Raw genomic sequence first — 274 nt, 5'->3', positions numbered from 1 at the left:
GTACTCTTGAACGTAAAAGTTGAAGAAAAAAAAGAAAATCTAGTAGGGTCAGAGATGGCACATTATGGCCAAATAGAACCCTCCAGTGATGATCTCTCTGTAGAAACACCACATTGAACAACTAGAACAACTAGCCATGCAAGAAACATCTTCATAAAAACACAAAAAATCAAATGAATGATCCCAGTACTTGGTTTTAATATAATAACAATAAATGAGACATTGAAGAAGACAGAAAAACAAGAGAACTCTTGGACTTTTTACACCACCATCC

The sequence above is a fragment of the Mandrillus leucophaeus genome, unplaced genomic scaffold, assembly GCF_000951045.1.
Source record: "Mandrillus leucophaeus isolate KB7577 unplaced genomic scaffold, Mleu.le_1.0 Scaffold827, whole genome shotgun sequence".
NCBI classification, from domain to species: domain Eukaryota; kingdom Metazoa; phylum Chordata; class Mammalia; order Primates; family Cercopithecidae; genus Mandrillus; species Mandrillus leucophaeus.
This window is presented reverse-complemented; position numbering follows the sequence as displayed.